Raw genomic sequence first — 10000 nt, 5'->3', positions numbered from 1 at the left:
TCTGCCTTCAAAAGACTCCGGCTTATTAGTGATTCCCAAAGCCCAAAAAAAGTCTGCGGGCTATAGAGCGTTTTCCGTTCGGGCTCCAGTACTCTGGAATGCCCTCCCGGTAACAGTTCGAGATGCCACCTCAGTAGAAGCATTTAAGTCTCACCTTAAAAATCATTTGTATACTCTAGCCTTTAAATAGACCTCCTTTTTAGACCAGTTGATCTGCCGCTTCTTTTCTTTTTCTCCTCTGTCCCCCCCTCCCTTGTGGAGGGGGTCCAGTCGGATGGCCATGGATGAAGTACTGGCTGTTCAGAGTCGGGACCCAGGATGGACCGCTCGCCTGTGTATCGGTTGGGGACATCTCTACGCTGCTGATCCGCCTCCGCTTGGGATGGTTGCCTGTGGACGGGACTCTCGCTGCTGTCTTGGATCCGCTTTGAACTGAACTCTCACGGCTGTGTTGGAGCCACTATGGATTGAACTTTCACAATATCAGTTGCTTTCAGTTCCCCTAGAGGGGGAGGGGTGGTGGGTTCCCCACATATGTGGTCCTCTCCAAGGTTTCTCATAGTCATCATTGTCACCAACGTCCCACTGGGTGTGAGTTTTCCTTGCCATTATGTGGGCCTACAGAGGATGTCGTTGTAGTTTGCGTTGAGGTTTGTACAGTCCTTTGAGACACTAGTGATTTAGGGCTATATAAATAATCATTGATTGATTGATATCCTGCCATCTAAGTGCCGTCTTTTTCATGGACGCCCCTGCTTATTTCAGCAAGACAAGGCCAAGCCACATTCAGCATGTGTTACAACAGCGTGGCTCCGTAAAAAAAGAGTGTCTCCCATGGAAAATGTGTGGTGCATTATGAAGCGTAAAATACGACAGCGGAGACCCCGGACTCTTGAACGACTGAAGCTCTACATAAAACAAGAATGGGAAAGAATTCCACTTTCAAAGCTTCAACAATTAGTTTCCTCAGTTCCCAAACGTTTATTGAGTGTTGTTAAAAGAAAAGGTGATGTAACACAGTGGTGAACATGCCCTTTCCCAACTACTTTGGCACGTGTTGCAGCCATGAAATTCTAAGTTAATTATTATTTGCAAAAACATCAAATATGTTGTCTTTGTAGCATATTCAACTGAATATGGGTTGAAACGGATTTGCAAATCATTGTATTCTGTTTATATTTACATCTAACACAATTTCCCGACTCATATGGAAACAGAGTTTGTATGCAAACATAAAACTTATTTTAAAAAATGAGTTGGAATTTCAAAAGACAATGGTCACAATTTTCTCATGAAAAACTTAAAATTTGGGCAGTGTTGTAATAAAAGTCGTAAATTACCTCAACGCAAGTCAAAATTTGACAAGAAAGACTGAACATTTGTGCAATATTATGATAAAAGTCGGAATTTTACTCAATAAGAGTCGCAATTTTACAAGAAAAGCGGAACATTTTGGCAATTTTATGAAAAGAGTCGTATTTTTACTCGACAAAAGTCACAATTTTATAAGAAAACATTAAAGTTTTGCCAATACTATAATAATAATCTGGATTTGACTTGGCAAAATTATGACAAAATTCATTACTTTACTGCAGAAGCTAACTGTTAATGACCACTGTAGTCTTAGTGCCGTAGTGTATTTGTTCATCCTGTGGTCAGATATTGGACGCGGGTTGTCTTACGTCAGCACCGGAAGTCGTAAAATCAGCCGTTCACCTCCGCTCCGGACAGGCTAACCTACAAGGACAAAGCTACGAACAATGGGAGACCGGGCTTTCTGCTCCGCTGCTCCCAGTTTTTGGAACGCTCTCCCTTACCACCTGAGGGTACCACAGACCGTGGATGCTTTTTAAAAAAGGCTTAAAAACTCTTATTCTAAAAAATAAATAAAGCCTTTTTTTAGATATATGCATACTTGTTCTAACTATTAGGCTGTTGTATTTTTTATTAGGGACCGAATGTCCCTTTGGGACGGAGGACCCTATTTTATTTCTAAGGTTTTATTATTTTTATACCACCGCCTCCTCGAGCTGTTATTTGACCCCCTTAACATGCTTCAAAACTCACCAAATTTAACACACACATCAGGACTGGCAAAAATTGCGATCTAATCAAAAACACAAAACTCAAAATTGCGCTCTAGCACCCCCTAGGAAAAAACACAGACAAAACTGCTTGAAACTTCCGTTAGGAATGTCGTACAGACATGAAAGAAAAACCTCTATGTAGTTCTGACTTAGACATAGATTTCATACACTAACCTCCTTCAGCAAAGATCAACAAGTAGTTGACAAAAACCCCTTCAAAACAAAAGTTTCCTAAAAAAATTTCATTTTTGCCTTTTTGAGCTGTAATTTGACCCCCTTAAAATGCTTCAAAACTCACCAAACTGGACACACACATCAGGACTGGTGAAAATTGCGATCTAATAAAAAAAAAAAAACGAACCCTAAAACTCAAAATTGCTTTCTAGTGCCCCTAGGAATAAAACACTAACAAAACTGCTCTTGGGAAGAAAACACAGATAAAACTGCTCTTGGAAAGAAAACACGGACAAAACTGCTTATAACTTCCAGTAGAAATGTCGTAGGGACATGAAACAAACACCTCTATGTAGGTCTCACTTAGACCTACATTTCATTAATTGACATCCTTCAGGAAAAATCAACAGGAAGTTGGCCATTACCCCTTCAAAACAAAAGCTTTGTAAAAACCCGTCACCTTTTTTCAAACATTATCTCCTCTGAGCGCGTTTGTTGTGTCGGCTTCAAACTCGCACAGGAGAGAGATTGAACCTTTTTGATTAAAAGTTGCGCAAAAGGTTTTTCTAACTCCTCCGGTTTTGATTTTACGAGCCTTCGAATAACTGCTGCGCTGATGCTGCTGCGCTGCTGCCATCTCAAGATGGCCACTTAAAAGTAGGAAGCTCCAGCATGACCAAACAATGCAGAGAAGGTAGGTACCGTGCAGGTAAAGATATGTTGTCTGGGTGAAATAAGGAAGCACCAGTTTGACTCCAGGATACAGAGAAGGTAGGTAATGTGCAGGTAAAGATATGTTGTCTGGGTGAAAGAAAGAAGAACCAGTTTGACTCCAGGATACAGAGAAGGTGAGTAATGTGCAGGTAAAGACATGTTGTCTGGGTGATGGCAGGAAGCACCAGCGTGTATGGGTGAAAGAAAGAAGCACGAGTGTGACCCCAGGATGCAGGCAAGGTAGGTAATGTGCAGGTAAAGATATGTTGAATGGGTAAAGGCAGGAAACACCAGCAAAATTCGGTCCCGTCCATCGCTGCTTGCAGCTTTAATTTTTATTTACTTTGTATTATCTTTTTATTTGTATTTTATTCTTTTGATACACTGTAGCCCTTTGAGGTTGTTTACTCAATGTAAAGTGATTTTTACACATAAAGTCTATTATTATTCACCTGGCGGGTTTTTTGGGGATGAATAGAGAAGTCCTTCTTTAGCTGCCGTCTTGTTTTATCCTATATTGCACCTGTCTGTGTTTACTTTTGTACGCACATTAAATATACCTAAAAAAATCCTAACTTTGGAGCTTTGGCGCCAATCTACATTTCTGCCAGTGGGTGCTCCGGCGGGCGCTAAATCTGATGCTACTTTTCTGAGGCTATGTCAGCAGGGCGGCCAAGTGCTAAATGTGCTACGATGAGAATATTTAATAACAATACGAGGATTTTGCTCCAAAAGGAAGTAAAAAAAAGTTACCGTATTTCCTTGAATTGCTGCCGGGTATATAGTATGCGCCTGACTAGAATTACGGCCGGGTCAAACTCGTTTCGCAAAATAATTAGCACATGCTTAGCGTTACCGCCGGCTCAGGATTAACGCCGGGTCAAACTCGTTTCGCAAAATATTTTTTCTAATTGCGCATGTCTAGAAATTCCGCCGGGTCAAACTCGTCACGTCACGAGTGACACTTCACCTGTCATCATCTTCAAAATGGAGGCTGATTTCAATAATTTGAAATCGCATTAAGGGAAGAAGATTAAGAGCTATTCAGTAGGATTTAAGGTCCAAGCTATTGAATATGCTAAAAAGAACAGTAAGCAGCTATGTTTTATTAATATACCGTAGCTGCGTGTGTCAAATATGAGTCATTAAATGACTCCCGCCTCCTGGTGGTAGAGGGCGCTAGTGATCCTTCTTGCGACTACTCGGCTGCAGAAGAAGTGACAACAAGCAGCCATTGTTTATTTTTTCCTCTTGCTTGCACTTTTAACATGGAGGATTACATATCTAAAATAAAACGGTTTTCTAAACTGGACTTTCAATCGAAGCAGGAGGTAATAAAGGAAGATCTCCATCGAGACGGAGAGACTTTTAAACCTGAAGAAAGATAAGGAAGACTTCTATAAACAAGATACTGATGCTTTTGATCAGAAGGAGCTGCGCATGGACTTCATTTATAAGTAAAGGTAAGACCATAATAACATTTTTTTAATTAAATGTGCTTTTCATGATGGTATCCTTACATCACACTCAAATTTATAAGCGCAGGGCTAAATTTACCGCATGCCTTTGGTAAGTGCCGGAGTGAGAAGAGGTTTTAAATTCATTAGCGCGCCGGCGGCAATTCAAGGAAATAGGGTAGTTTCCACTAGAAAGTCAGTTGGTGTCGTCGCTCTGACGTCACTGGCAGCACTTTTGGCTCAAATAAAAACGCTATTTATTTGTGGTTTAATAAATGAGGTCAGTGTCCAGCAAACTACCAGGAAGGATTTCTCTTTTGTACAAAGTGTGCCACTTTACTTTTGAACTGACTTTGTTTCCACTTTCAGCTCGTTGTGCCCCTGCATGGACGCCCGACTTTGCATCCTGATTTTTTTGTTGCAAAACCACAAAGAACTGGGATTTCGTTGGCTGTCGACATGTAACATGCGGTGTTTTCATAGGAACTTCCCCGATCTGCTTTCGCTTTCTGTCTGGAGTCGTTGCTACTACAGATGTCCGATATTATCGGACTGGCGATATTATCGGTATATAGGTGCCAGTTAACATTATTAGCGTTCATTTTAAAGCATTTATCTGCCGATAATATCGGCAGTCCAATATTATCAGCCAAAAAATGCTTAAAAATGTAATATTGGAAATTATCGGTATCGGTTTCGAAAAGTAAAATGTTTGATTTTTTAAAACGCTGCTGTGCAGAGTGGTACACGGACGTAGGGAGAAGTACAGAGCGCCAGTAAACCTTAAAAGGCACTGCCTCTGCGTGCCGGCCCTATCGAACAATATCCAGTATGCATGGCATACTTGGTCAACAGCCATACAGGTCACACTGAGGGTGGCCGTATAGACAACTTTAACACTGTCTTTCTTGCTTGGTGTGGATTCACAGTGTGGCGCTTATTTGTAACAAACATATTTTGGCAGAACATCCGCACCGTAACACAACATAAACACAACAGAATAAATACCCAGAACCCCTTGCAGCACTATCTCCTACCCCCAGCTCCCTCCATCCCCGCCCACCTCAACCTCCTCATGCTCTCTTAAGGAGAGAATGTCCCAAATTCCAAGTTGCTGTTTTGAGGCATGTTAAAAAAAAATAATACTTTGTGACTTCACTACTAAATATGTCCGTGCCATTTTGGCTTTGTTTTTCCATGGTAAATGGGTTGTATTTGTATAGCGCTTTTCTACCCCTTTTTAAGGAGCCCAAAGCACTTTGACATTATTTCCACACTCGCCCTTTCACACACTGATGGCGGGAGCTGCCATGCAAGGCGCTCATCAGGACCCATCAGGAGCAAGGGTGAAGTGTCTTGCCCAAGGACACAACGGACGTGACTAGGATGGTAGAAGGTGGGGATTGAACCAGAAATCCTCAGATTGTTGGCACAGCCACTCTACCAACTTCGCCACGCCGTCCCATCTTATTTGTAAAAAGCACTTCACATCGAGCAAGCTACCTCAAAGTGCTACAGTGTATTAAAATAATAAATAAATAATAGTAATAATAATAATAATGATAAAAAAAAACTTTAAAAAAAGTAGAACAGCCAAATAGCTAGAAATAGTATGCATATATCTATAGAAATGTTTTTGTTTTTTTTAAAAACAAGGGTTTTTAAGCCTTTTTAAAAGCATCCACAGTCTGTGGTGCCCTCAGGTGGTCAGGGAGAGCGTTCCACAGACTGAGAGCGGCAGAGCAGAAAGCCCGGTCTCCCATAGTTCCTAGCTTTGTCCTTGGAGGTCGAAGGAGGTTAGCCTGTTTGGAGCAGAGGTGTCATGTGGAAGATTTGGGGGGTTAGTTGTTCTTTGAGGTTGAGGGGCGGCATTCCCATGGAGGCACTGGTAGGTTGGTAGGGAGACTTTGGGAGTGGAACAGGAAGCCAGTGAAGGGATTTGAGAGTTGTTGTGATGCGGTCGTATTATTGCACTCTCATCAGGATCCTAGCAGCACTATTCGGTATGTATCGCAGCTTCAGAATTATTGTTTAATTTTCATGAAGAAATCAATAAAGTATTATCTATCCATCTATCTTCTGAATGTTCTCGCTGGGGATCTCGACAAGAAGTGCGTCGCAGTCGTCGATACCGTCATTATATCACGGTGAGACAGAATTTGCCATCAATCCCACATGGGTGCTCGGCATTGTCGGTGCCTATGCTTTGGAGCAATGTTCACGGACTCTACTATTTCGGCTCTCTAATAGACGCAATGGCTTTTCCGTATCGGGACCGTGAACTTGTTCACCGGTCCTCATATGGACGGTACTTTTTTTTTTTAAAGAAGAGTTTTTAAGCCTTTTTTAGAAACATTTACAGTCTGTGGTGCCATCAGGGGGTCAGGGAGAGCGTTCCACGGACTGAAAGTGGCGCAGCAAAAAGCCCGGTCTCCCATAGTTCCTAGCTTTTTCCTTGGAGGTTGGAGTAGGTTAGCCTGTTTGGAAAGGATGTGTCATGTGGAAAATTTGAGGGGTGAGTAGTTATTTGAGGTAGAGGGGGGCATTTCAATGGAGGCACTGGTAGGTTAGTAGGGAGACTTTGGAACTCTCCTGAAGGAATCAATAAAGTATTATCTATCCATCTATCTTCTGAATGTTCTCGCTGGGGATCTCGACAAGAAGTGCGTCGCAGTCGTTGATACCGTCATTATATCACGGTGAGACAGAATTTGCCATCAATCCCACATGGGTGCTCGGCATTGGGATCGGTGCCTATGCTTTGAAGCAATGTTCACGGACTCTACTATTTCGGCTCTCTTATAGACGCAATGGCTTTTCCGTATCGGGACCGTGAACTTGTTCACCGGTCCTCATATGGACGGTACTTTTTTTTTTTAAAGAAGAGTTTTTAAGCCTTTTTTAAAAGCATTCACAGTCTGTGGTTCCATCAGGGGGTCAGGGAGAGCGTTCCACGGACTGAAAGTGGCGCAGCAAAAAGCCCGGTCTCCCATAGTTCCTAGCTTTTTCCTTGGAGGTTGGAGTAGGTTAGCCTGTTTGGAAAGGATGTGTCATGTGGAAAATTTGAGGGGTGAGTAGTTATTTGAGGTAGAGGGGGGCATTTCAATGGAGGCACTGGTAGGTTAGTAGGGAGACTTTGGGACTCTCCTGAAGGAATCAATAAAGTACTATCAATCCACCTATCTTCTGAAAGTTCTCGCTGGGGATCCCGACAAGAAGTGCGTCGCAGTCGTCGATACAGTCATTATATCACGGTGAGACAGAATTTGCCATCAATACCCGCGTGGGTGCTCGGCATTGGGATCGGTGCCTACACTTTGGAGCAATGTTCACAGACTCTGGTATTTTGGCTTTCTCTTGACGCAATGGCTTTTCCGTATCGGGACCATGAACTTGTTTACCAGCTCTCATATGGACGGTACTTTTTTTAAAAAAAGGGTTTTTAAGCTTTTTTTAAAAGCATCCACAGTCTGTGGTGCCCCCAGGGGGTCAGGGAGAGCGTTCCACAGATCCAAGCAGCACTATACCGTACGTATCGCAGCTTCAGAATTATTGTTTAATTTTCCTGACAGAACTCTCCTGAAGGAATCAATAAAGTACTAGCTATCCATCTATCTTCTGAATGTTCTCGCTGGGGATCCCGACAAGAAGTGCGTCGCAGTCCTCGATACCGTCATTATATCACGGTGAGACAGAATTTGCCATCAATCCCACGTGGGTTCTCGGCATTGTCGGCGCCTATGCTTTGGAGCAATGTTCACGGACTCTGGTATTTTTGGTCTCTATTATACACAATGGCTTTTCCGTATCGGGACCATGAACTTGTTCACCGGTCCTCATATGGACGGTACTTTTTTTTTTAAAAGAAGAGTTTTTAAGCCTTTTTTAAAATCATTCACAGTCTGTGGTGCCACCAGGGGGTCAGGGAGAGCGTTCCACGGACTGAAAGTGGCGCAGCAAAAAGCCCGGTCTCCCATAGTTCCTAGCTTTTTCCTTGGAGGTCGGAGGAGGTTAGCCTGTTTAGAGCAGAGGTGTCATGTGGAAGATTTGGGGGGTGAGTAGTTATTTGAGGTAGAGGGGGGCATCTCCATGGAGGCACTGGTGGGTTAGTAGGGAGACTTTGGGAGTGGAACAGGAAGCCAGTGAAGGGATTTGAGAGTTGGGGTGATATGGTCGTATTTCCGTACAGCAGCACTATTCTGTATGTATCGCAGCTTCAGAATTATTGTTTAATTTTCCTGACAGAACTCTCCTGAAGGAATCAATAAAGTACTAGCTATCCATCTATCTTCTGAATGTTCTCGCTGGGGATCCCGACAAGAAGTGCGTCGCAGTCGTCGATACCGTCATGATATCACGGTGAGACAGAATTTGCCATCAATCCTACGTGGGTTCTCGGCATTGTCGGCGCCTCTGCTTTGGAGCAATGTTCACGGACACTAGTATTTTGGGTCTCGATTAGACGCAATGGCTTTTCCGTATCCGAACCATGAACTTGTTCACCGGTCCTCATATGGACGGTACATCTTTTTTTTTTTAAAGAAGGTTTTTAAGCCTTTTTTAAAATCATTCACAGTCTGTGGTGCCCACAGGGGGTCGGGGAGAGCGTTCCACAGACTGAAAGCGGCGGAGCAGAAAGCCCGGTCTCCCATAGTTCTTAGCTTTGTCCTTGGAGGTCGGAGGAGGAAAAATTAATTGAAATAAACAGACTACTATCCAATAAAAATAACAAGCAATCCTGTACAATACACAAAACACTACAGAAATACAAAATACTGGAAAATATACAGAACAAGACAAGAGTACCGAAGTAATAAATATTGCACTGGAAGGGTAGTATTGCAGAGAAAGGTATTAGGGCAGGATATTGTACAGAGGTGAATTATTATTATTCTAAGTTAGAGTTCAACATGGTGAATTTGCCATCAAAACCCGCGTGGGTACTCGGCATTTGGATCGGCGCCTAGGCTTTGGAGCAATGTTCACGGACTCTGGTATTTTGGCTCTTTCTTAGACGCAATGGCTGTTCCGTATCGGGACCATGAACTTGTTCACAGGTCCTCATCTGGAAGGTACTTTTTCCTTGTTGACGCCTCAAGAAGGGTAGAAATACCAAGAACGTCAACAACACCCGCACGCACACACACACACACAAAGTGCAGTTTATGCCTCCAAAGCACAGGAACAGGAGCAGGTGTCGTCCCCAAACCCCCCCCCCCCCCCCCCCCCCCTCTTGTCCAATGACACAAACACACACCTTCTCCATTTCACTACACGCACGCACGCGCACGCGCGCACACAGCTGCTGTATCTCACTCTAAAGACCCCGGGGGGCAGAATGACCACACACGCGGACGCGCGCGCCCAGCAGACAGCGCAACATCAATCCGGTCTCGTCACGCGCACGCGCACGGAGGCGACAGCAGCGTGGAGGTGATCAGCCCGCGCTGTCCAAGGTGCTAGTTAACATTCCGGCGGTGATCGCGCGCACGGCCGCCGAATAACGCTCCATTTATCAGGACAAATCCCCCCCCCCCCGCCACCGTGCACACTCCCCGGGAGTCCTCC

General features: G+C 43.8%; 1 protein-coding gene across 1 annotated transcript in view; it reads right to left on the bottom strand.

The window, feature by feature from the left end:
- LOC133538476 (neuroligin-4, X-linked-like) overlaps positions 1-10000 on the bottom strand; it is a 130759-nt gene that overhangs the window by 120292 nt on the left and 467 nt on the right. The window lies entirely within an intron of this gene.

The sequence above is a fragment of the Nerophis ophidion genome, linkage group LG19, assembly GCF_033978795.1.
Source record: "Nerophis ophidion isolate RoL-2023_Sa linkage group LG19, RoL_Noph_v1.0, whole genome shotgun sequence".
Taxonomy (NCBI): domain Eukaryota; kingdom Metazoa; phylum Chordata; class Actinopteri; order Syngnathiformes; family Syngnathidae; genus Nerophis; species Nerophis ophidion.
The sequence above is the reverse complement of the archived record's forward strand: the minus strand, read 5'-3'. Positions and strand labels throughout refer to the sequence as shown.